The sequence below is a fragment of the Nipponia nippon genome, unplaced genomic scaffold (assembly GCF_047370975.1).
Source record: "Nipponia nippon isolate SJK-2023a ecotype South Korea unplaced genomic scaffold, ASM4737097v1 scaffold_4, whole genome shotgun sequence".
NCBI lineage: Eukaryota > Metazoa > Chordata > Aves > Pelecaniformes > Threskiornithidae > Nipponia > Nipponia nippon.
In genome coordinates, this window is record NW_028262358.1 from 109,484,214 (window position 1) to 109,511,625 (window position 27,412).

The 27,412-nt window shown below is 41.3% G+C and overlaps 1 protein-coding gene across 2 annotated transcripts in view; it reads right to left on the reverse strand.

Annotated features, from left to right (window-relative positions):
- MBOAT2 (membrane bound glycerophospholipid O-acyltransferase 2) overlaps nucleotides 1–27,412 on the reverse strand; it is a 178,686-nt gene that overhangs the window by 126,735 nt on the left and 24,539 nt on the right. Inside the window, exon 2 of one of the 2 annotated variants that reach the window (XM_087774219.1) lies at nucleotides 5,710–5,787. The exons of the other annotated variant lie outside the window; for it this stretch is intronic. The gene's annotated coding sequence lies outside the window, so the exon portion shown is untranslated. The remainder of the gene's footprint in view (nucleotides 1–5,709; nucleotides 5,788–27,412) is intronic. 2 annotated transcript variants of the gene reach the window in all.

The window sequence follows — 27,412 nt, forward strand, 5'->3', positions numbered from 1 at the left end:
GACAATTAAGCCTACAGCTCCTGACGGAGCCGTGACCCTCGTGGCCCTCTGTGTGGAGATACGTGATACAGAAGAGGCACCGCTGTCCGCCTGTGAGAATTTGAATGAAGATGAGATGCCAGAGCAGTTGATTGAAATGGGAATCAGTGCTGAGCGCGGCTACCAGGAAAATACCTAAGAGTGAAAGTGCAAATACATATCGACTTCTGTTCCTCATAAGATTACTTACCATGGTTCAAGAAGCCAAGAGCATTGATTTACAAACGTGTCGGCCATGGACACAGAAAACTTAGAGGTGAAGTAACTAGACTTCTGGAAACGTCGTATACCTCTTTAGAGAAAGCCTCAGAGAGAAAGAAAAATGCCTTTCCAAGGAGCAGCTATTTGTAGTGCCATTGCAGGCACTGCAGAGGAACATCCCAGGAAGCCCAGCTTTGTCTCCGGTTGTTGTTTTTGGACTAAGAAAAAGGTCACATTCTGAGGCAACAATAGTTTAAGTCTTTGTGAACAGCTCCTTTTTTATGGTTCATTTTGTGGTCTCACTAGTAAATTATATTACTTTTTCTTCCAGGGAAAGGCAGCCCTACAGTTAGAGAAAAGCCTTTTGGGTTCTGTTCCTCAGCTCCGCTATCCCTCCCTTCTCCAGCGAACACAGAGATCCTTAACCTACTTTCACGTTATTATGAGGCTCAGAGCCTGTGCCTGCTCCCTTTGAGGACACCGGGAATGCTGCCACTGACTTCAAAAAGAGCATGGGCAGGCTTCTCAGTAGTTAACATTCGTAAAGTGCTCGGAGGTACTTAGGCAACAGATGTTACATAAAAGCGATTAATATTGTAACGGCGCTATCAGTACTGCAGTGCCGTACGGCAACGTGGTCAGCAGGCCTCTTAACTCACACTTAAGCGCCCTGCGTTTGCAGGATTAGGGTTTAGTGAAATGCAGATAAATAATCTTTCCAAATTAAATGAAAGTATTCATCTACACAAAGCTTCTATCTTAGTCTCCTAAATAAGGAAAACTCGTGTTTGTGTGTTTCTGTTTCTGTGAAAACTCTTCTAGAAGTATATATTAACACAAGCTCTTTATTTCCAGTACAGTTATAAAGCATAGCTGTTTAGATGGTGTACGCTTGAATCGTCACAGGTGTCCAGGGGATAGCAATATAATAATAGATACAGAAGGCAAATGCTATTTAGTACTGATCATTCAACCGTTCGAGTTAGCTTTTTCCAGTTAATTGTCGAAATTTAGTTTTATCTTCCGGCGATACAGAAAAGTCCACTAACACCGATGAGTTCTGTAGGTTACATGAATACTTTGGTGAGGTTTTTTACTTGTGCATTCCACGAGAACGAAGTTATTTCTTTATCATTTTACAGAACCGGCAGCCAGTGCAGGTAGCGACAGGTGGGTGCAATACGCTCACCTGAGAAGGATCGCTGGCAGAGAGCTGGTAGAAGGAGGCAGATTTTGTACGAGTCACGGCTCGTTGCCCCAGCGATGGCAATGGCCTAGACTGGGAAACCCAGGGGCTGGAAGGGAGTAACAAGCGCAAATCCCTGTCCTGTGCAGACAAGTCACCTGCATGATGTATGCTTTACGTTGTATGAGCAGAGCCATCATCCATTATGAAAGCTATAATATGCATTAACTGATTGATTTAATTATGTTCCATGAACCATTGACTAGTTTCCAAAAAGTCAATCCACAAGATAAAATCCAGCATCAAAAGTCTTTTGGTAGGTTTTCTAATAAGATGTTAAATTCCCCTTTTGTATCACACCCCTGCAATTCTCCATCTACATTTTTTTATGCATTTCTGTTGCTCAGAGCCTAAAATGAATATTTTATAAAGCTTTGTGTATTGTAAGCACTTTGTTGTCATGTGCTGCAAGGGTTAATCTCTTCGGTTCCCCGTAATAGGAAATAATGCAATGTAAATGATTAACATGGCCACGTATCTACCATTTCAGATACTAGTTTACTTGGTTGAGATCATAAACAATGGAATTTGCAGATCATCCATGGATAATATACTTGAAGAGCAAAGCAATATCTTGTAAAAATGAACATGAGTTCAATGACAAAATAAAAATACAGAGAGTACAAAGGAAACCTACTGTGTATTTGAAGGGGAAAACATAATGCACCTTATCAAATCAAATATTCAGCACTTGTATTCCCACTTTTCTTTCATGTCATAGAATCATGGAATCATAGAAGTGATGTACATGGCAGGCACATGAAGAAAGCACTTCTTGATACAGGCAGGTGTTTTGGCAAACCTGAGGTACGTGGATAGGGCAAATATTTGCAAGCAGTGCAACTGATCTGAGCCTTTAATTTCTTAGACGCATAATGTGAGACACTTGGAGTGCGATGCGAAGAAGTACTTAGTTCATTATTCCAGTCATGGCCTAGCAAACCTCATGCCAGTTCATGCATCTATTGATATATTCGGTGTCTGAACATTTTCAGTCACAGCAGCTCCCCAGAAGAGGACACCCAACCGTTATTCACTGTAGCTGCTGCTTTGCAGGCACTTTCAAGGTTAGCATTTTCAAGACTGCTGTTCCCTACTGTACAAGTATGGCCTTTCATTCTCCTAAATTATTTGTCAGTATTAAAATGTGGGATGCTTCTTTGCACTCTGCCCACCAGGCGATACAGATCTTTTCCTATAAATGTTAGGTTTGCATTCCTAATTTGCATTCCGTCGGGCTTTGTGCTGCACGGGGATATTAAAGCTAGCTCTACATGAGCTCACCACGCGCTCACCTTGCTGGACAAATCCACGCGCCCAGCTGGCTTCAGGCTTGACCAGTTCCCTTCAGCCATGTCCCAGCTCTGAAGGGCATACCATTTCTCAGCCAGTTCAATGACTGGCGAGGGGCAGATCTGGACAGAGGAGTGGAATTTGTCTGCAATTTGCCGGTCATAACCAGAGAAGTGGCATGCTAATGCCGCTCTGGGTTAGCTGAGCTGGCTGAGTCCCAGAGGGGCTGGGAAGCTTCTTACAAAACTTCATTGCACTATGTGGACATAATCTTTCTCCTTTCTCTAAAGCTTACGAGCAACTATTTTATATAGTCTTCAAGGTGATTGATTAAAAATTTAGTTTAATGTATAGCTGCTTAAATAATTTGAATTCTGTAGTGGAGTTAAGTCGTCAAACTGAGTAATAAGAATGGGTATTTTTTCTACCCCACCTCTATTCAAATTCAGCCAACTCAGTGTTTTATGCCTGTAAAAGCTTTACACTGAAGTTTGGAGAAAAATGTTGTATATAGGTTCCTTGTTAAAAAATTGTTGATTAAGTGATAAGGCCAATGACAGGCAGCGCCTGATATACAAGGCATTGAACCCGAAGATCCTTCAGGCTGGGCTTCCATTTTGCAGGGAGAAGACAGGGAAAGCAGTTCCCTCAGTTCTGGATGTCTAGGGAGGGCTGGCTCCATTCTTCCTACGCACCTCTAGCGTCTGTCACTTATAGAGGTATATATTCTTTGTTCACAAGGCTGGAGAGAACCATTTTGTCCTTGTAGTATGACCTCCTGCATAAAGCGCCCCAGGGCTGCCCAGCATGAGCTGTTGTCTAACCTACAGCACAAATATCCTGTCTTGATGTTAAAATTGACAGAAATGAGGAAGGAACTGCAACCTTTAAATGCTCTCAGTGTTAAAAAAATGTGCCTTGTTTATAGTCAGAATATATCTAGCATCAGTGTCATTTGCATGTAATGCAGAGGGTATTTCTCCCCTGTGCTTAGCATAGCCATTTATTAAGGCAGACCCAGTCCTACCCAGTCCAGACCCAGAAGCTACCAGTCACAGTCATCCCTTGTGCAGCTCCACTGAAACAAATGGAGACTCCTCAGAGACTCCGCTAAATGTAATCTGCTCTTTAAAATACTTCTATAATCACATTTGGATCATCCACCTAATGCATTTTTTCTTTAGTTTTTGAAATAAGACTTATTCCCAATGACGTAGTTTCTTTTTCTCTACAGTGCTTCACAAGAGCAGACAATTGTGGCCTAGGAAGTGGCGTGTGCCGTAGAACAAGGTCACCCATTTCATACTTGAAAAACTACATGGACTTGTCATTTACAACAACTTGATTCTTTTCTTCAAATGATCATACTCATGAACTGAAGCAAGAAAAGTAGAATATAGACCAGCACAGAGACAAAGATAGCAGCTTATTACTCAATATGGAAAGCTGTAGATCTGTTTTATGCTTTCTCAGAACATTCAGGAAATATTTTGTTAGATTTGGTACTCACACCCTCTTAATTCAGAGAGACTCTCATCTAACCAAATAAATATTGTAGCAGTAAAAATCCTTATATCAAGCAGAAGAAGTTTTGTGGTAAAACAAGAAGCACAAAAAGCTGCCTAGAACATTATAACATATGTCATCTAACTAACTTGTTAGAGCTGATTTATTAATGAGAATGTCTACCTAAACAGACTGTTATTTGTCTTAATTTTAATAAGTTTCTTAAATATATGTGAAGTCCACCCAAACGCTGAATATTCTCTTTCTGATCCTAAAGCTCCTCTTGCTACCGAACAACAGCTCCAGCTTGTTAAGAGAAGCCGCTGTGCTACGACCATGGTGGGCAGAGTCTGACATGGCCACCATGGAAGACAGTAAATCTTGGGTTTTTTTCTGGGTTTGAGCACCTCTCCCACAGATGAACTGAATTATTAGCTTCAATGCTCAGTTTTTGTTTCCTTGAGCTCTTAAAAGCACTTGACCTGCATCATTCTTGTTCTAGTACTAACGATCTGATTAATGATGTGCCTACCCAGATTGTTTATGTGAACCTTTTTTTGTTCTTTCTTTGCTCATTTCAAACTTAGCTACAATCCTGAATGTAGCCATACAGCCCTAAGCAAGCCTGCAACAATGCTTAGCAAATGTTGGGATTTGTGTGGATTTTCTCCATATTCATTTCAAATCATGCCTTGTTTGGCAATCATATGGGTGCACTATTTGTAATTCACCAACAACATGCTGTTATTCACCATGTTATGCCGTTTATTGCTGAACAGTTTACTATTTCTTCGTTTATTTTTAGTCCGTTTACTGTTAAACAGCTAAGCAAGGACATACGTGGACACTGAGGGAAGACTGACTCTGGGCTGTAAAAAGGAGCCAACATTTTCAATTACGTGGTCAGTTTACTGTTTCTGCCCTCTAGCAGAAAGGTAGCATCCACGCTCCAAAATAAGATACTAACATTTTATTGCTAATGTCTGGCTGGCTACGGATAATAGATTTAAACTGTTATAGTCCTAATGAGTTCACCACAGTAACTTAATTAAGCAATTGAACACGACAGGCAGTGCATTGTAAGGGGATTATTGCATGCCTTTAATAAAACATAAAATAAGAAGCAGGAGATTTCAGCTACCAAGAAACCTTTGAAAACAGATCTCCTGTCCACCTTGTTGAAACAAAAGAAACTAATGGAATTTTAAGAAAGCAGAAAAGAAAATAGATCAGTCTTGCATTTAGCAGTCTGAGGCTATTTATCACCGCTCGGAAAAATCTGCCCAGAATACTGTATTTATTTCTCATAACAGATTGCATGGTGATTTTTACCCTGGAACCACAAAATGATGGAAGCAATGGTTTAATGTTAGGATCCTTCTCCATGTATTCTGACAAAGAGAATGAATCATTAGGGAACTGACCTCAAGGTGTCCTCCTGAGGAGGGAGCAGAGAGGGACCTCCTCCTTCCGTGGAGTTTCCTCTCCTTTTCTGGAGACAGCTGCAGAGGCAGTGCAAAGACCCAGTATTACCGTCTAGCAGCTAGTGGGGTGGAGCCCAGTTTACTTGAGCCAAGCCCTATATTACTGTCAGAACTTTGTGAGACCAAAGTGATGATACGAATTGCAGCGGATAAATTTATACTGACTGAAGACTTGGGTCTGGATCCAGTTCTGTAATACAGAAACACCCAAATCACTTCTTGCACTAAAATTATGAGAAGAGCTGAAATTCTGCCATGTTAATAAAAAGAATTTTAGCTGCATAAGCCAAGTACATATCACAGGCACTCTACTGACAGGGGCTACCAGCACAGGTGTACTGGTAACGCCTTCCACGTTAAGACCTCACCTTCAGGCTTTCTTACCTAAATGTAGTATGTCAGAAAAGGAATTGAAAAGGTTAGGCCAGTCAGAGCCAAACCAGGGGGACATGAAGCTACTCTCCTTTTCAGAGTTTTTGAGATTAGTATGCTGCAGACTGCATGGAGGAATAATAAAGACTTTGATTAAATCTGTTTCAGTCTGGAGCAATAAAACAAAGAATAACATGGAGGGTATTGTGTTTCAGCCTGCATTTGCGAAAGGGTTTGGCTTTCTTTTGATCCTTGCTTTTCTATTTGAGCTCTACTACGAGGTCTCACTAGGTTAAATTCAGTCTTCAGTACCTGAAGGGCACGGATTTCTCCCCGGGGATACCCGATCAGTGTCAAGCGTAGGCAGTAGTTAGGTACCAACATATCCACTTAACATAGACTCTTTCCTGTATTGATATTGTATTGTATTTTGAAGGCTATTCAAAAACCAAACCATGAACTTCATCTTCAGCTTTCTCCCCACATAGTGCTTGGACTTAGCACTGGTATCAAATATATCAAATATCTCCCTCCCACCTTATATTTGATATCAGTGATAAACTATGTCTTCACAGCTGCATGTGCTGTCCATTGAAGAACAGCAGAGCAAAAGATGAAGTTGTTCAACTTATCCTGGAGTTAGCAAGTGGTCAAAATGAAGAAGATGCCATTTCTATTTAGTTAACTGACACCTGGACAGCCACTGATACATGAGTCCATGCTGGTGAAGGAGAAAGAGAGCTGTGAAGGTGCCTGATGCACTCCTCATCTCAGTCCTCGCCTAAATGCCATGGAGGCATTTCTGCCGCTCCGGCACCGGAGCCATTCCTTTTGTTTCCCTTCCCTGTTATCTCTCTGCTATGCTCTCTTCCTTGAGCTGAGGATCATCACATTAGGAACATACTGTGCTTTCTATGTTTAGATCTCTAATTAGTTTACTCAATAGGGTAAGTATAATTATCCTCATGTTGAACCATCATAAGAAGATGAAACAATTTGCTCAACATCTCACCCCAAATCATTTATATATATGCTTTTACATCTATGAAAATCCCACTAATGTATTCCTTTTAGTAACATCTTGTCGCAGTTAGTTCCACATGCTAGCTGTGCCCCACATCTCACTTTCTTTCCAAGTAAACTCCATACTGGACTTCTGCCCACCTCATGCCAGACAAGCCACTGCAGAGGGTGAGAGGCACAGCCGCACAGCAAGAGCAGCCAAGTGATCTGCCCTGCAGGGCGCCTCATCCTCTGCGAGGGGAGCAGTGAAAACTTGGAAGTTTTCCCTGTTTACTCTGATAATCCAGGGGGAAAAAACCCCACAGATGTATGCTGACATTGAATTTCTCCCAGTCCGTTATTTGTAAGCACACCACTTCTCAGGGCAAATATAAAGGGATGCACGCAGAGGTTAGAAACGTCAGTCTGTGGCTGATGAAACCCACCCCAGTTTTCTGTCCAGTGACCACTCTTTGTTATAATGAAGGACTGAAAGGTTGCACTCATAAGCCACAGTCATTCAGAAAGTTCATGTTTCTTTTTTTGTCAGCTCTCTTTTATTTGATTTTTTTAAAGAAGAGAAAGTTTAAAAGAACCTTGAAAAAAGTTTTCGGCAATCACCCCCGCAGCGGCACATGTATTCTGTTCAGCGCAGTCATTGCGTTGGAGCCTACAAAACCCCAGCTTTCATTCGTCGAGACTGACTTTTAAGAAGCTTTTTCACCAGTGCATACAATTTGGTCTGTGTGTCCTCTTTTGTAGCCTTCATTAACTCGCGGTGTGGGCTATAAACCCAAGCTTCCTTACCTGGTGCCAGCTGGCATCTGACACCACTCTCTCCTTATCTGCTCCCTCTGCCAGCTCCCACTGTTAAATGAGGCCACACCACGCTATGGTCGGGATGAGACCTAATGCACTGAGTTTGGTCTGCCCTGTGTATTTTTACCAACTTATTTAGATTTCCAGTCTGGGCATCCGAGCTGCAGAAATGCTGGTGTTTCAATGAGCAGTAAATCCACACAGAAGCAAAGCCTGACTATTTTCTCTCACATTTGTCTGCATGTTCTTAGAGAGCATGGAGGAGATGCAAAATCCTACAGCCCAGGAAGCTCTGCGAGGGTTGCTTCCATACCACTGCCATGTGTGTGTCCAGGGGCTAGAAGGACCAGGGGACACAAGGAAGGACAATTGCCCGCCTGTGATGGGAGGCACCTGAAGCAGATTCAGCTCCCGCTCTGCAGCTATTGACCGGAGAATTGTACTCCTACAATTTTCTAAACTAGCTGTACCTTTATTAGATACTGGGAGATAAAATGGAGGAGCAGATAAATGGATTTATAACTTCCTCCTCTAACATATAATGATGACCAGATAAAAACATTGCATGATCCCTTTATAACCCTGGTCTGAAACTGATGGAGCAAAATCCAAACTAGGTCAGATGCTAAAGCCCAAAGAGCAGTGACACAAACACGAGATCTACAGTTTGGTTCCCAGCTACGGAAGAAAGCAAAGGAACTCACTGCAAAGAGAGAAAGCTCTTTAATGCCAATGCAGAAGTATCCTTACTCTTTCATAAGGGTTCAGGTCCAGTCCATTTTTAGACACAACCAATCCCTTACTAGATAGTTCAGATAGGAATTGCACTGATGGAAAATATTTTCCTTCACAGTCAAAACGGAGTTCTCAGTTTCCTCTCCTCATGTCTTTTCTTATTACTGCTCAAAATTTTTCAGCATCATGGGTGTTTACACGTTTTCTAATACTTAGAATAGAATAGAGTGTTTCAGTTGGAAGGGACCTACAACGACCATCTGGTCCAACTGCCTGACCACTCCAGGGCTGACCAAAAGTTAAAGCCTGTTGTTAAGGGCCTTGTCCAAATGCCTCTTAAACACTGACAGGCTTGGGGCATTGACCACCTCTCTGGGAAGCCTGTTCCAGTGTCTGACCACCCCTTCAAAGAAATGCGTCGTAACATCCGGTCTGAACCTCCCCTGGCGCAGCTTTGAACCATTCCCACGTGTCCTGTCACTGGATACCAAGGAGAAGAGATCTTATTTGCTTGTTAAATTCCTCAGTACCCTCTTTACCTTCCTTAAATTCCACACAACAACTTTTTGATTTATCACCTCACTAGTCGGAAAGTAATAAAAGCATCAGGCTTACAATTAAGAAAATTAGGCTAGTAAGGTTAAGAAAAAAATGGAAATTTAGCAAGCCTCCAAAGCAAAAAGCTGTGGAACACTTCCAGAGGATGTTATAGGTAGTAAAATTTTATACATATCCAGGAAGCAATTAGATTAATGAAAGAAAAACACTTCAAATGCTGTGAAACAGAAAGATGTCACCGCTCAGCGAGTCAGTTAGTTGCAGATCTCTGAAGGACGGGAAGTGAACTGGGGAAGAGTCGCCACATGCTTTCCTTGCTCGTCCGCTGCTTCCCAAGCATCCTATGTCAGCCACTTTCAAGGAAAGACTAATGGACTAGATGGACCTCTGGCCTGATTCAATACATCAGTTCTGACTTTTTTTATTATCCATTTGGGATGGGTGGATTGCTTATTTGATTGATTTAATTTATCTACTGTATCACACAGAAGCTGTGCCAAGAAAACAAATTGCTATATTCATCATAATGTTGCTGGGACGGAGGTCAACAGTGCAGAGCAGCACTTCTGGACTGATAACGGCATAGCTTGACAGCCTTGGAAGGGAGTTTCAGGAGGCCATGCTCGAGGTGTGTGCTTGTGCGGGTAAGAGATAAGGAGTGGGCAAGTTGCACAAAGGCAGAGGTGTCACTGGGATTTTGCTCTTCACACAACAAGCGTAAGTGAAACTCTCATGACAGATGATAGATACACCTCTCTGCAGCTTCAGCGAGAAGCTGCGTGAACTAGGAAATCAAGTAGCACTGCCTTTATGGGGGCCCACGTGAGGCCTGGTGACGATGAGGCGCTGCCCGCAGAGCTGTGAGGTCGTGCTGGCAAGGAGCTGGTAGCAGCAAGCATAATTCAGCTCCATCAGCACCCGTGCCAGCAGGATGCCCTGCTTACCAGAGACCAGGACAGTGCTCCTTACAAGCAAAACATCAGCCCCCTGCAGTGCAACACTGCTTTAAGCTGCAGAGGAGTCATGTTTGCCCTGCGTGAAGTTCATCAGGATGAGCTCCAGGTCATTGGCTGAGGTTTCACTAACTGAAACTTGTGCTTTCAGCCCATTACAGCCTCAGGATCGTATTTTCCTATGCACAGATTCCTTTCCCCCACTTTCTTCTTTCTCTGTTTCACTCAACGGCGATGCTTGGCTTGTATCATTCTTGGCACAAGGTAACTGAGGGTAAGTGCCCTGAGCTTAGTGACAGTACTTGCGTTCAGCTGATGGAGACTCATGGACACAAACCAGAATGGGTTTCAGATCCCTCCTCTCTTATCACTTCATAAAAAACTACATTTATTTAGTCCAAGGAAGTGAAATTCAATATTGAAATTAATCTTTTTTATTTTCCTCAGGAGAGTAATTAAAAAAATCAGACTACTGAACTTTCAAAAATAAGTGACATTTTACAACACCCGATTGTTCCTGTAAGCTTAAATGCAGTGATTTATTTAGCAATATTAAGCCCAAACACTTGATATACACCACTTGCTACTGGGAGAAAAATTGTCCAAACCAGTCAGCCTTCAGCTTGATTCATTACCACCTGGCAGAACGGAGCTCCCTCACAAGCAAGGCATTGCAATTTACAGTCCTTGCCAGTCAGATGTAGCCTCTGACTATGTTTCTCCATAAGCAGATCTAGAAATTTCAGCCCCAATAATTATTAAATTCTTGGAGTTTATTAGTTTTATTCTTTTAGATTGTTTCTATCTAGTGTCTACCAACATAACAAAAGTAGGATTCATAGATCAATTACACAGATCAATTGTTTTCTTCATCATTTAACGTATTCTGTGATTGCCTAACTTGGGCTAGGATGGTGACAACTGTCTGTGTTTTCCCATTCTGTTCAGGCTATTTTTTGTATTCGGGGATGGGGAAAAACTATTACCTCTGTTCCTACCAGTTTCAGTGCCCCGATGCGCTTCAGTCCTGTTTTCCTGTGCTCCACTTCCCTTTCCATCCTATACAATACCCGGGCCAGGTATTCCGCTCTAAACGGATTCATACATGCTGAGGACGGTTTTGAAGAGCTCACAAATAAAAAAACCTTGTTGATCTATTGGTTTTCACCTTAGTAAACCAGAGACAGACTGTATTAAATTATGTATTCAACTGTATTATAATCGTCTTAGTACATGTGTCTGCAGTAGTCAGCAACCTACAAACACATGCCTATATAAATAGCTTTATGCTTGAGGTATTGACAGTGGTTTTGGGGGTTATTCAAGTATCAATGTCCTCATGTGTGTCTGTACACGCAGGATCAGGGTCACAGCTTTCTGGGAAGTCATTTCTAGTCAGGAACTTGATACGCTATGTTTCACACTGTGACAGATCCTGTGGTAATACTAAAATCTTCAGGAAGGATTCCCACAAGAGTGTGACTCAAACCGGCCTCGACTGTCAGGATGAGTAAGGGATCAAATGCTCAGAAAAAGAAGTAGTATCAAAGCCAGAAGCCAAAGCAGCGTAAGTATTCTCTGGTACAGGGAAGCTGCTGCCGAGCAAAACCCGGCCGCAACCTGGATGGCATAAAGATGGTGGTTGCCAGTTAAAAGGAAAAATAAAGATAATGAAGAATGTTAGATGGAGGACAAGTTAAGGAGTTTACATAACCTGACTTTGCCTTAAACAAGATGATCAGAGATAAACTAATAAACCAGAATAACTCATGAAGAACATATCTGATGCATTCAATCTTTGCGGAGATCAGAAAAGCCTCATTTTGAGTTTGGGTGTTTCTACTACAAGAGTGTAGCTGTGATTTACGGGGTAATATCCATACAAAATATTTTTCATGGTAAAAACTATTGAAAAATAAATATTTTCACAAAGCAGGACTTAAAACATTTAAGTTTCTATTTCTCTCTGAACTCTCCTATGCTGTCTTATGTGTTGTATTAGATAAATGAAAAATATTTTTAATTGAATCAGTGTAGCCATATAAAGTCACAAGTTCCTTATGACTGAGCAATACGTATCGATGTACTTGCACAGTTATGTAGATATTAGACATATATTTTTCTACAGAAATCTCAAACAGAAGTTGGTCTTAAATTGGACAAAAGTTGGTCTGTGTGTATGCTGTAACCTCAGGGATGTGCTGGTCTTCCCATTTAAGTACGTTACGGCTGGCCATCTGATGCTAGACCTACTGCGTCGGCTCAGTGACCATGGAGGATTTATTTCACGTGCACTTCCTACCCATGTGCCTATGCTCTGTGGTTATGTCTGGGGCTTCATGTGATATTCATTTTGTCTCTTTCCCACTGAGCTTACCCTTCTGTCCATTCTTCTCAGCAGGTCACTCCTTAGCCTCCTCTCACTGGGTGAAAGAAGTGCAGCTCCCTTAGCCCTTCCTTGTAGGCCATATGCTCTAGACCCCTAACAAGCCTGGCACCCTCCCCTCCGTTTTCTCAGCTTCCATCCTAACTGGACAACCCCCTCAACATACCTCATTGGTGACAAAAGTGAACAACTACCAAATGCATTAAATTAATGCTTTGTCCACTACAGAGAAACGTAGCTACTGTTAAGTGAGATTTGATCAGCTCTTGCACCTCTCTAAGGGAGTCTGAGTTCTTGTGTTGGCTCTTTGGTTCTGGTACCGCTCTTTCTGACACAGAACCGTTGTTGGTTATGTTTATTGTCATCCGTGAAGATGTTTGGTCAGGACCATCTTTTCTGATGTTTTCTGCTCTCCATAGTCGCTGAGGTGTTACACAGAACTATGGTTCTGCCCAGTCAGGGCCTTCATCACATCTGCCATGGGCAGCCAACCCTCCTCAACATCCCCTCCTACTTGCAGTCTTCAAACTGCTACAATTTACGCCTTCGTTAAGCCAGTTCAGTACAAGTAACAATCTGGAAAAAATGTAGTTGTTTACCAGAGCTCACCCCAGGGAAACAGAATCTCAAAAACATTGTTATAACGTATCTTCATTTAAATAGGTATAATGGCACTCCGGTGAATTTAACTCCCTGAATTCAAAACACATCCATTTCTGGCTTTGCCAGGGATTTGCTTCTGGTTTGTACCATCTCTTAGTGACCACAGCTGTTCCTCCAGATCTCTGTAAGCTGCTCTGAGCTATGTAAAGAATTCCTAACACTCAGTAAAGTCTACGTATCCAGCCTGACAATTCAATATTGCTTTCTCCTGTAATGAACAATTACTGGACCTAATGAAGGGTTCTCCAGATGACTGGGCTGACGGGGCCTGTGAACTCTGGTTACAGCTTTTCCCACAAGCGGAGGGATTAGGATGCTTTTTCCCAGTTGAGATTCTCTCTTGCCGCCGATTACAGGTGAACTCATGCTGCAGCTGCTCCTTCAGCCACGGTATTTACAGCTTCCCTCTCCACGCCCTGGCCATCTAGTTTCAAGAAACTTTCAGGAATTCAGGGTGGAACTAAGGAGCTGCATTTAGGCACTCGGGTTTAGGTGGGCAGGATCTCCCTCTGGAGGCCTTCAAGAGCAACTGCTGCTCTCCCTTGCTTTCACAGGTCTCTCTACCTGTGGGAGAAGAGCTTTGGCAGAGCCAAAATGCTGCTGCAAATCAGATACCTCACCCCGGACTGGATGTCCTTGCTTTCTGATTTGCCTTACAACCCCAATCCTTCTGCCAAATGTGGCTGCAATTTGCCAGCAGCTTCAAAAGCTCATGGACAGACACCTCTCCCCTCGTCACCCCAAATGGCAAAGCAGGGAGAAGGGATGAGGCTGTTTCTGTGCGCTGGAGGTTGGGCCAGGGGCTGCCAAGCAAGCAGTGCCCAGCAGCAGTTTTGCTCGGAAGGAGACGACCCCAGCTTATCTGACAAGTAGCACCAACGTTAGAACGGGAATAAAGAAGTCCGACAGAAAATGAGTCTCACAAAGAAGATAAGGAACCAGAGGAAACTGTAAACCAACCCACAATGAAGATTCTAAGGCAAAGGTTTGAAAAGCATAAAAGAAGGCCAGAATTAACTACTTAGGTCTTTAGACGTGTTCAAGGATTAGTGCCACATGTATTACAGAATTATATACTTACTTCATTATCATAGTGCCCCATCTGGCCTGTTGAATCACACTTTTTTTTTTCAAATATACTTGGCATACAATAAAGGATTTCTAGGCATAGGACAAAAGATACATAGGCTACCAGTTTTCCCCAACAAAATATTCTGGATGTTACAAAAGGTTTACCGTTGTGAGTTTAAAAATAATAATCATGCCTTTTTTCTGTTAACTGGAGTAATTTGTGTCGACAACTTAGAATCAACCTTTATTGTACAGACCATGTTGGAATAAATGAGTTTCACTTAGTACCTTCCACTCTTCTTGTACTCCTTCTTTTTTTTTAACTTTCACATCCAAAGAACTAATTTTGTCTGAGTCTTTTCAACTCATGTTGATCAGGTATCGCACTAATAAGCTGGCCCCTGCTACACTTTTAAAGGATATCATCAGACTGAAAACCAGTGAGTTGCAAAAGTTGTTTGAAAAGTTATACCATAATATCAATACCCATGAATAAATAAAAGGCTCCCATTGAATTTCAGCCAGTTTAGCTGGTATAAAATTCCCCACTAAAGAAGAATTCAGACTGCAATCTCTTTTGAAATTCTAATGGTCAGCAAATTGAACATTTCATAATCAAAAAGCATCGTTAACACACTGAAGATGAGAAATTTTTAAAATAACATAATAGATTTTTCTCAGGCTTTAAAAGTATATCCAAGCTAAAAAAATATGATAAATGTCAACCCATGATCTGAAGGGGAGATTGCAGTGCAAGCCCATGCATAGCCATAAGTGTAACAAGAACTATGGCTTGAATAGTAAGAATAATTCTCAGATATAAGTTATTGGAAGTTAAAATATTTGTCTGCTGTGTTAGTGACTTTGGAATCAAAAGGAAAGGCAAGCAAAAATATTTCTGCTCTTGTACTAACTAAATGCAGAATTTACATCCATCGGTAAGAGGCGCTGCTGCATAAGGTCCATGGGCTACTCTTGCTCACCACACTGTGAGGTGTAGCCAAGACTAAATACCTGTAATACAGCGATGTTATATTTTTATGCGGGAAGGTGTATGTATTAGCTATATGTACATATGTCTGAATTAGTATTGTTCTTTCAACAAACAAACAAAAAATCTTTCAGCTTAAAAAATGCATTTTACTGCGTGGCTCCTGTACCTTCCTTCAGAAATGTCCTGTATTTTAATTCAGTTACGGAAGGTTTAGTGGTGGACGTGCGATCTCAGAAATCTTTCTGAAAGTTATGATGATACGGACAGCAAATTCTTTGTGTCTGAGGCTGGTAATTTACATTAAAAGAAATTTTAGACCTATACAGTCAAGTCCATTTTCATGAGAGGATCTAAGGACACGCTCACAGTGCTTTTACACTATGATACACAGAGCATGTCAAGTAATATTTTACTCCTGTGTTTGTAAAGATGGAGTTTCAGGAAGGGGCACAGCTAAGTCAGAAAAACACATAAATATTGTTAGAATTGTTCATACAGGTAAGGTAACTGCTACCAGCTGGTACAACTTGTTCTAATTTGGCAAGGAGGTTTCTCAGCAGAGTTCACAACAAGGTGGATGTGGGCTGGGATGGAGCAGGGTAGGAATCTCGGGGAGGGTTTGCAGGTGAGGGGGGTGAATGCACCTGTAAAACTCACTTTCAGTTCAAGACTAGAATGACCACAGCTTTATTGCCTTTTCATTAAATTTCAAGACCCTTCTCTTCAATCTGTTTTTAGCAGACCAGCCGTTGCTTTTGAAAAGAAATAATTAAATCAATAGCAGGTAGAAAAAGAAGAGGGACTTAATCTTTAACCATTTGTTACTTAGGAGAAAAGAAAGAATCCTATCCATCACTGACTTCACGTAACAGGTTAAAGCGTGCGTATGCTGCAGCCCTGAACAGAGGGTGCACAGCTTAAGTCAGTAGTTTCAAAACACTGTCACTGAAGAAAGCTGCTGGGCCCAGTGTATTTCACTTCTTTTTTTTTTTTTTCCAGCTGGGATTAACATCATTAGAAGATAAATAACATTCCTAAACAACTTTTTTGAAATTAAAAAAACCACCCTATTTTCCAGAGATGTCATTTGGTGATTAAGAGAACTGCTCAACAGAACTAGTTAATTGTAAATGGAAGGCAGGAATGGTGCTCATACCATAAAATCCATTAGGAGGGCATTTCTGAGGCTTTGATGCTTGTGTCAGGTAAAATTCACCTTAGCCGAGTATTTCTGAAGCCATTGATTGCTACAGGAGACCCCAACTAAAAGACAGAATTTTTTACAACGAGGGTGGTGAAACACGGGCACAGGTTGCCCAGAGAGGTGGTAGATGCCCCATCCTTGGAAACACTCAAGGTCGGGTGGGACGGGGCTCTGAGCAACCTGATCTAGTTGAAGATGTCCCTGCCAGTTGCAGGGGGGATGGACTAGATGGCCTTTAAAGGTCCCTTCCAACCCAAACCATTCTATGATTCTATGCTGCTTCTCTGTGATTTCGGCATGTATAATAGATTTATTCTTGATCAAAGCCCTGGCACTATTGCATATACACACAATTGGACAGTATATTCTCTGTCAGTCTCTACAGTATAGGTGCCAGCACAAACTTTTCACATGCTTTTCGAAAAATGTTCAAATCGGCACACAGCTCCAGGGTGCAGCCAGCTGTGCATTGTCTAGAAAGTACGGGTTGGGCTTAGCACACTTGATTTGGTTTTGCTCTTTCCAGCCTTGCTGGGGATACTCTGGAAATCCCAAAGATAAAAATATTAGATTATAAGATGATAAGTCGTCCTTATGGCTCTTCCAAGGTGATTTTTAAGAAGAGGAAGGGAAACACAGAGACAAGTAGTACTTCACTCCTTGAAGAACTGGGGAGAAAAATGTATGGCTCTAAGTACTGATCTAAGCAAGAAACTATCCATCTCTTAAAAAAAGTGTATGATGTGTAAAAATATGACAACTTGAATTAAATCCATTTACAGTCCGTCACAATTGCTCTGTATACCATTCTCCTGTTAAAAGCTAACTTAACAGCTGTGTCTTTTGAAACTGTTTTTGTTCCATTATTTAAAAAAAAACCCACAAACCGTAAGAAAGAAAAAGGAGATAAAATGCATTTGTGAAGGCTCTTGTAGCTATAGGGTCTTCACATCATTTGCTTCAGGAAGAAATAAAGCAAAATAACGCAGGAGAAAGCAGTAGTTACAACCACAACACTGTTTACTGCTTCCCACTCCTTGCACATTATTTAACAACTAAATTAGAGAAGGCATGTTCTTCTTTTATGATTGGTGAGGTTGCGAACTATAAAGCAAAACACTTTCCAAAGAGGTGAGTTTAAGGGTATGGTTTTAAACACAGCAAAGCCGTTCCAATGGCAAGCTGCTGCTAAAATGCAGTCCCCCTCTCCTTCCCCACCTTTGTGCTGATGCTTGCCCGATCTTATCGCAGGCCAGTTAAAAAAATCTAAACTAACAGAAAACATGCTACCAATTAAAAAAATAGAAGTCAATACATTTTTGCTAATTCAACTCCCTTAGCTCATGCTCTGGGTGGTCAGAGAAGCGCCAGGGCAAGGGAGGGCATGGGAACAGGCGGCTGCAGCACGAGGATGGGAGCAAGTAGGGGTGTCCATTTTGGCAGCAGTTTTTACTTCAGCTTATACAGATCATCACATTGAAACCTATCCTTTTCTGCCTTCTGTTTCCCTTTCATGACTGATTTTTGCATAGCCTTTCTCCTGTGGATGAAGTGTCTTTTAAGGTTTCTCTCTATAAGTAAGGTCCGTCTCTATGAGTAAGGTCCTCCTCAGTCAGCGCAAGCCACCTTACCCCCAGGTAAAATTAAGTACAGCTTTAAGCCTCGCAGACCATAGATTTTCTTTAATGCCTTTGGCTTCCTTCATCAACTTTGCACATTTCTTTTTTTTTTTACATTTCTCATAAACAATTCTTCTATTTTTAATTTTTGCCTTCCCTGACCCAGGACGGGAAGTTAGTCAAGGCTGTCTTTTCTCTCAAGTGAGGAATCATATCTTTCTGGCCATTTAATAAATTCACCAAAAAGATCTTCCAGCTGTCTTTAAAGTATTTCTTAGTTCTTTCTCCTTAGCAATTTTATTTATAATTTCTTCTTTGGGAAAGCTACTGTCTTTGAAACACCCCCAAAGTGAGGCAGACATTAACTATTACGACATCTGGCTATACTCAGCTGACTTCAGTTGGAAGATTATTGTTGTTTCCAATTCAATTTTTTCCTAGCTAACTGCAAGAAAAAAAATCAGCTTCGACCAAAGACCTTTGAGAATTTTTATATACATCTCCTTCCCGGTTCTTTTCCTACATCAGCATCCCACAAATGATCAAGGGCAGGTACTGGTTGGACTTCAAAGTTACTTTCTCCACCTGCTCTTCAGACTTGTACCAAGATGGGCCGCCAAGATGCCTGTCCCACCTCCTAGTGCCACTGCTGGAGACGGTGCTGCACGGAGAGGGGCCTGATCCAGCAGAACATGCCCAGGTTCTCACGAAAGGCTCACCACCCTCTGGCGAACTCTCTGCTTTCCAAAAGGAGAAGAGTTATGAAAGAGGCAAAGGGCATCGTGACCAGAGGTCAAGGAGACGTGAGCTATGACTTTAACATGATAAAGATACAGCGGTGTGTGATAACAAGGAGTTGAAAAGCACTTCAGCACGTTGCATGCTCTGTAGGCGTTCAGGATACAAAGGTAAAATGCAGGGTGGTTTATATCCTCTTAGCATTCACATCCCATGCCTGTGAAAGCTCCAGTTATCCCTGTGAGAGAGGGGTTTGTTATCCTTTTAAAATCCTGCTGTTCTTTTGGCCTCAGGTGGCTGAAAGTTCCTGACATTATTTAACGTTGTGCAAAAAAATGTCTTTTATCTGTTTAAGAGTGATAGCTCACTTGTGACAGTTTTTAAGTAGGAGACAGTGGCAGAATCAAGATGCAAAATGCAGTACCTATAGAGAAGAGTTGAACAGGAAAATGGCTCAGCTTCCTCAGGTAGAGGAGGATTTGTAATTGTCAACATATAGAGTAGGAACATAATAAAAATATTCAGTTGAACTTTACCTTTTCTTAATGTCAACAGCATCTTAGTTATAATGCTACTAAAGGTGATTGATTGTTAGACATTCTGCCTAATTTCCAATATATCCTTGTATAACTGTTTGCCACTGTAGCAAATTATCAAGACATCATCAAAGCAGACCAAATGTAAGACTTTTCTGTATCTTTGTCTTCAGCAGTTGTAATAAAGCGGCATATCCCTTCAGAAGCTTAAGGGTATGCCAGCAGGGATGGCCTCAGAATTTGCTTTCATTCATCAGCGTTAAGAGTTCGGTGGAAAACATTCTTAATAATAATTAATTGATGATACGATGATCGTATTTGTGCGAGTACTTTGCTTTCCCATGACCTCCGTCTTCAACCGCATCCCAGCATAGCATTAGCAGTGTCTGTCTTCTGCTTTATTGTTCAAGTTCAGTCATTCTTTCCATTTGTAGAGCCCCCGCAGAATTCATAATTGAACAATTCAATGTAAAGGAAAAGTGCCTTCTGCTATAATTAAACACTCTCTCTGTGCTGCAAACATCATAATAAATCAATCAACATGCCGAAATTTGTTCAGATTACTATAATTCTTGTATCTCAAACTCTGATAATGGTCCTTTAAATTCAAAGCCATAAACAATGGTTAAATAAGAAATAATCTGAAGGAATGGCAGAGGGAGGAAAAAGATAATTTCTCTGGAAACATAGTGGCCATATTCTATTCCATCCAAATGTCTAGCAACAGCATGGCACTGACTGTTAACTACTGTGCAAACCATGTAGCCTTTCGTTTTCACCTTCCCCTGGTATAAAATTTGAATAATAATCCTGCTGCATGTTGCAACTCCTACTTAACTTCCACTGGTGGTTTTAATTGTGTAAGGATCTAAAACACATAAGCTCTTCTGCTAGTCCCCAGCTTTAAAAAAAAAAAAAAAATCGAGCGATGGGCAGCACAGAAATATTGTAGAAACTCTTGGTTGATCTTCATTATGTTTATAAATTTTTCCTGTAGCCATGGTGATTAGAAACTAATCTTTAACTAAAATGATGTCCAAGATTTGTCCTCTGTCACTTCTAGAACTGGGCCTTAAGAAGATAAACAATGGTCCTAAGACTTGTGATAAAATCAGCAGAATTAGCACAGCATGGCAATCTAGCATATTGGGAATATTATACAGTAAAGATGGAAAACTACAGTGCAAGCGGTAAAAGTAATTCCACACACAGTATGGCAGTCACTTCAAGATTAAACTTCTTTTGGGTCACAAACATTCTTGTCTGTGCTGATTCATCCACACATCACATCATGTCTGATTCTTTTTTCCCAATTAAATAAAATGCAATCTTATTATCCGATTGTTTTTCTGGCAAGCACACTGTGTTTTCCTCTTGCACTTCTTAAAAAGAGATGCCGATTCTTAAACAGCTGGGCATCCAACAGAAATGATCTCATTCTTTAAATCTGTAGCATCAAAACAAGACAGAAATAACCTTTGAGTGCAATGAATATTTTTTACAAGATGAAGGTCCCACGCAGGAAATGGGACACAGAATTGTTTTTAAAATCTGTAATATGTGTCTCAGAAGAAAGCTGAATTGACTTTTGGAAAGGAAGGAAGAAGTGGACTTTGAATTTTCTCGTGGCTGTACCATAATTAAAGTTATTGTTGCCAGGGTAATTTATACTAACTAAAAGCCTCTGCTTTCCCCTTTGACTGCATGAGGATGGAGTAAGTTTTTCCAGTAGCTCGGGTAATCCCTGCTCTTCCTACCCATCGCTAAAACCATTCTTTACATTAGTGTGGTTTTCAGCTGCACTTTACATCTGAAAGCAGAGCTCTCAACAGTTACTGAAACACACATCAAAATATTGTGACTGATGCTACAGGCAGAGCTATAAATCATCATGCCAATAAAGGGTAAGGTCTAAAGAAACTACCTTTGTATTCCTAAGAAACTAGAATTTGAATATAAACCCCGAAGTATCAGGGTTTTCCAGGGCTCTTGGCAGCTCCATGAGTGCCGGCGTCCTCAGGAAGCAGCGGCAGCGGAGGCCAGGTATGTGTGCAGCTTCCTGAGAGGGCCTGGGCTCCCGCCTCCTGCGCGCCACCGCTTCACACCAAAGCATTAGGTGATTTTTGGAAGGGAGATGACTAACCTAGTTTGCTTCCCTCAAGAGTTTGGGGGTTTGGTTTGGTTTGGTTTGGTTTGTTTTTTTTTTTTTTTGCTGGCTCAGGAGTTTGAGCAAATTTTCTTGGTAAGCTGGAACAGACGAAACCTCTGAGAAGGAGAGAAACAGCTGTGAATGGAAGAAATGTTCCTGCTCAGAATGGGCTGTCTTTCTCACATTTACTTAAAAAGTAGTTATACTTCTATACATGTGCCTGTGTTCACTAGAATATAATTTCTTGTAATAACAAACAGGATACTATGGTCTCTGGGAAGAGCTGCAGGGGGCTTTAGAGCAGCAGTGTGGAAAGAGCTACATCCTTCCTGCAGCAGCCAGCGAGACAGCAGCCAGCCTCGCGTCAAGCCGAACTACAGCCAGCGGTCTCGGTTAATCTCAGCCTAAGTCCCCCTGGACTATCAAACAGGGGCTAAGTGCCTTTGCTGGTTTTTGGGGGCGAGGGAATTTGGGGAGGCAGGAATTTCAAAGCCAGTAGCTGTGTGAAGAGACCTGCTGTCACATAGGTCATGGGGAACCACATCCAGCAAATTCTGTTTTCAATATCCCCTGATCTCAAGTGTCAGAATACAGTGCTCCAGACGGACAACGAACCAGCTGTCCTGCGTAAGCATTTCAGGGCCAGGCTGTCTTGTGCACTGCTGTCACGGGCTCAAGATGACTTGGAACTGAGCTCTATAAATATCTCTCTCTTATGCCCTCCTCACTTGTTTCACAGGTTCCTCGAAGAGCTGACAAGATTGCTTGAAAATAAATTAGCTTTTCCTATATATAGATGCTGATAATGTCATAAATAATTAGAGCTGGTCAAAATCAAAACCACCGAGACTTTTTTAATATTTTGCCCTAAATCAGGACAAAAAGTAGCATCTTTTTCTAAAATGAAAAAATATAAAATATTCAAATTATAATTATAAATATAAAAGTTATAAAAAGGCATTGTAACATAGAATTGGAACATTTCCTTCCTTAACACATTAAGCTTTTAAGGAGGCAAAACAAAACAACATTCACTTGAATTTTTTTTTCTTTTATTTTCCACTGAAAAGTAATTTTCTTTTTTTTTAACCTGACGTTACTCCATTTTAGAGAGAGGGTATTGAAAGAGAGCGATCTGTTTCAAACACCATCACCATGCAGCCACCACGCTGGGCTCTCTTATCAGGCACCTTGTATCGCTGTGGTCTACACCTGCACAAACAGATATGCCCCGGCTTGAGGTGCCATGATGGGAAATCACACCCTTTTTGTCAATCAATCAAGAACGGGTCATACAGATATGCAATGGGCAGAGCTATGACCAAAAGCTGAAAGGGCTTTGACAGACCAGGTTAAGCAGCCTCACGTTCTCACTCAAAACGCTCTATGAATGGAGATACACCAAACCTTTCGTCATGAGAAAAGCTATGCATATGTTTTGCATATTCCAATTTTTTGTGGTTTTCTATGAACCGATGCCTTGGAAAATATATGTTTTTTCATGTAACCTCTTCCATCAGGAACCCTCTGAAGAATGAAATGTAAATATGAGAAAGCTTCAAATGCTGTAGGATGCTGCCTCAGTTCCAGTTGATTTTTCCACGTTTTTTACTTATTTTCCGGAATTGTTCTTTCTCCGCACAAGACCCTGAGCCACTACTTTGTACCGTAGCCCGCCTGTCCTGGAAGCTGGTGACTGGCTTCATGAGCAGCTTCTAACTGACCCAAAGCTCCCACAGGGACATCTTTGGTGGACTGCAAATCCCACACGGACACAAAACTACCATGAACTCTACAATCAAGAGAAGCTTGCAGCAACACAGAAAAGTGTTTTTGCAAGCCATCACTTAAACATATTCTTAGACAGAAAGGCCTTATCAGTTCTTCTGACTACTCATTTATCAGAAACCTTTAAATGGAAAAGCAGTTTTCATAGTTTGTGAGAGTCCCTTTTGCTCAACAGTTCAGAATTCAAGCTCCTTCTGCAGGACCTTCAGTCTGGTCCCTGCCCCAGCCTCTCTTTTGAAATTTCAAGCTGCATCCAAATACATCTGAGCTGATCCCCTTACTGCTGTCCTGGGCTCCTGAGAAGAAGGAAGGAGAAGTTTCTTGCCCAAGCAGTTATGAAAATGGATGTTTTGGCAGCTGTTCTCTATTGTGTTTCCAAAGTAAATCTTCTCAGCTCTTGATTGTCTGTTCATATGCACCCTGGCAGGTCTACCTGACTGACACCATCTGTTGTTCCTCTGCTTGGGGAAAGAAATTAGTCTCTGCAGTCGCTGTAGGGAACCACATAAAAACAAACACTGAAAAACTAGTTGCTCTCTCTAATGTACTGCAAAGGCTTAAACCAGTGATGTTTATGTCTTGAGTTGCATTAAATTTAGGCTGTGGCAAATGCCCAAATCTTTTTGCAAGTTGTTGCAAACACTTATCGACAATAAATATGTGACATGAGTATCCAGGAAGTCTATGAGGAAGAGGTGTTAAAACAACATTTCTGCAGACAACTGTTTATAATATATCCTTGGAAACTTGCAGCTGAAGTATGATTGCTACCTTGACATAATTTGTACGTTTATTATCTCAAGGCCTGAACTTTAGGGGAAAAAAGCGTTTTTAAAAAACAAGAATGCTTTAAATGTTTAAACAAACAGAATAAGAATCTGGGGGGGGAACTATGTCAAAATTAGCCTCCCCCCTTATAGAAGTCCTTCTCTACACTTTGTCTTTTCATTCAGGATGCATCACTGCTTTATTGTGATGCTTTGGGTCAATCAGATATTTATCTGAACTGATAAAGAAGGGGAAATCCTTAAGGAAAAAAAGAATATTAGTTTATTGTACCAGAATTAACCAGCTGGATATCATGAGGGAACTTGCTGAGAAGGTTGAAAGGGTTTTTAATAAAATGGGTACTGTAGTTCCTGGGAGCTAAAAAAATTAATGAGTGCTTAAAGCTTGAAATGTTAGATCTTATTCATAAAAAGTCTGGACGGTGGCAACCTACAACAGCAGTTACTAATATTCCTATTTCCTTTGCTTTAAGGAGAAATATCTCCATAGCTGTGAAATCGGCAGCTTAGAAAATTCTTAAATTACATGCTATGCAGTTTTATTGGCTGCTTTATTCAAGCAAGAGTTGGCTGACACTGCCATAGTAGTGTCAGAAGCTCTTTGCTTCATAAAACATCGCTCTGATTAGACTGTGGGCAGATATCTTGGCATTAAAGCTATTAGACTGTGGTTGATTTCATTGAGTTTAGGAATACATTTTCCTTAAGCATTTCATTTCTTCTTTCAGACAGTAAAATTAGAATTAAACACATACTCATCTTTCTTTAATCAAGGGATATAGAATCATAGAATCGTTAAAGTTGGAAAAGACCTTAAAGATCATCGAGTCCAACCGTTAACCTGTCACTGCCAAGTCCACCACTAAACCAAGTCCTCAAGCACCACGTCTACCCGTCTTCTAAATACCTCCAGGGATGGAGGTTCAACCACTTCCCTGGGCAGCCAATGCTTCCAATGCTTGACTAACCTTTCGGTGAAGAAGTTCTTCCTAATATCTAACCTAAACCTCCCCTGGCGCAGCTTGAGGCCGTTTCCTCTCGTCCTATTGCTTGTTACTTGGGAGAAGAGACCGACCCCCACCTCGCTACAACCTCCTTTCAGGTAGTTGTAGAGAGCAATAAGGCCCCCCAGAATATTGTGAAGGACCTCCCACACAGCTCTTACTGTTACTGTGATCTTTTTCCTGCTTGCAGTGGACAATAACCAGATGCTTCTCCAGTAGACACCCCCTTGAAAGAGACCTTGAACCTTTTTCTGAAAGATCTGTTCCTATTTGGTGCTGTCAGATTAAGTTTCTCTATTTCAAGATAGCAGACTTCTGTGGGTGACGGGGGCTTTCCTGCCTTTCCTGTTATTTTTTTCCTACTACTTCCAAGTAGTGGGACAGGATCAACATCTTTCTGGAAGTTCTCTGGCAGTTTCCAGAAGTGCTAAGTCACAATCAGACATGCAGTACCACGCACCACAGATTTTCGACCAGCCATAGGGGAAGTTATAGACTTAATGCGTTTCTGTCTGAAGATGTTTCCATCACTACCCTGAACCAGGTACTAATTTATATCCCAGAAAGTGAATATAAAATAGTAAACATCAGAGCGGTATCATATTTACCTTGAATTTATAGCAATATGTATTACCTAGCAAGGTGCAGGGCAAAGGGAATCATGTCCCCTATACCGTACAGACATAGTATCATTGTGCTAAGTGACTTCCAGCTGTAACATCTAAGCATAATGCAATTTTGAAGGTCATTATCATGGTCTGCCACAATGGCGGTAGATGCCACATATAGTCTTAAAAAAGCACAAGCTACCAACAGACACTACGTTATCATTAGTAAGCAGTTTGGCTAAGAGATTTCTGCAAAGACTAAAAATGGTAAGCACTCTCTAGTCATAATTAACTCCAATACTGTGGACAGTAAAGGTCAAAACTGAAATATCTGGCAGACTGAGAGACTGACTGTATGTTGCCGTGACCTAATTCTATCCAACTTACTACAGAGACTTCTTTATCACAACCAGCAAAATGATTCAGTTACAATGGAAAAAAATCTGGTGATTTCTACAATTTCTCTCTTGTATAAGAAGAGAGAAAATAACATCTCTGAGCTGACTACCATCACCAGAGTGAACTTATATCACCATACAAATGCTATCCAGTGGCAGAAAACATTTCCTCACCTTAAAGTGATTGTGATGAGCTAATTAAGTATTTTATACTCTGTTAGATGATTGTCTGCTCATGTGTAAAGGAGATTTCATGTCTTCAAGGTTGGCAGGATACATGTGCACACCTCAAATAATACCTTCTCACTAAGCAAACCCAAAGCTGCCTCTAGACACAAACTATTGCAGCCAGACTGCAAGCATTGGCCTGCGGGCAAAAATAGAGACGGCAGCTGGTTTATGTACGGAATTGAATCGTATTGGTCTTAAACCTTCAGTTAACCTTTCCTCTGAAAATCGTGGAAGGAAAGACTGAATGCCCTTTTTTCTTTCTTTAGCTATTATTAATTGACATTATTTCTATAGTTCCACTGCCATGCGCCTTTTTCCTTGGCTTTCAGTTTACCACTGAAGGTGGTAAGGAATTGCTAAACAGAGAGCGGCAGGGATCATCTGCCATCTCCTTCACTTTAGTGACAATTATGTGCAGCAAGTAGGGAACTGTAAAACAGTGAGATAAAAGAACAAACAGTATTTTAAAGACCAATACTGAAGATGCTGTATCATAGTGTGTAGATATAAAGGCTTACTTTGGGAGCAGCTGGGTTTGCAGCCTATCAGTGTGCGCAAGGAGCTATTGCTTTCAGCAGCGTGTGAGCTTTACTGCCATGGGGATGCCACATACATGTTCCACTTCCACGAAGAAAAGCACAAACGGCCTTGCTGGTTGCAAAACTATGGAGAACAGCCACCACTAATAAGGCTTTGCTTTTTTTACTTTTCTGTGAAAAAAATCAGCAGATCTTTTTCATCCACAGGCATGAAAGAAAGGGTAGGGGAAGACACTGACTTCCAGGCTCTGCAAATGCTAACAGAAAATGTAGTCCAATGACAGGTAATTTATTTATTGACATTCTGTTGTGAAGTTACCATATTAATTTCCCACCATTGTGGGAGGATTAGATACTATGTGTTCAAGTGGCCTTAAGTGTAGAAATAAGCTGCCTTCAGAGGTCAATTAAATTGTCCCTGAAAGTGCCCATCATCTTGGTATAGGAGAACCCATTAACACAGCACAGGTGGGATGCAGTTGGGAGGG